This window comes from Tupaia chinensis, unplaced genomic scaffold, assembly GCF_000334495.1.
Source record: "Tupaia chinensis unplaced genomic scaffold, TupChi_1.0 Scaffold000335_1, whole genome shotgun sequence".
Taxonomy (NCBI): domain Eukaryota; kingdom Metazoa; phylum Chordata; class Mammalia; order Scandentia; family Tupaiidae; genus Tupaia; species Tupaia belangeri.
The window spans coordinates 798966-799222 of NW_006159829.1; positions in this window are offsets into that span (position 1 = coordinate 798966).

Consider the following 257-nt stretch of genomic DNA (forward strand, 5'->3'; position numbering starts at 1 on the left):
CTGCTAACCACAAGATGGCTGCTGTGCCGCATCAACTGATGGTCAACTCTGCTTGCCAGAACCGCCTTCCTGAAACTGTATTCCATGGAGACTCACCTACAGTTGCGGAACTGCACGAGACCCACACTTGATCCAACCTTGAATGGAATCTATTTTCCCTATTGTTAAAAACTTTGGACTCGTGACCCCTCTCCCTCTACTCGCAGGTATCGCATTTTCAATGACCCCTCTGGAGGATAGCTGTCTATAGCAGAGAT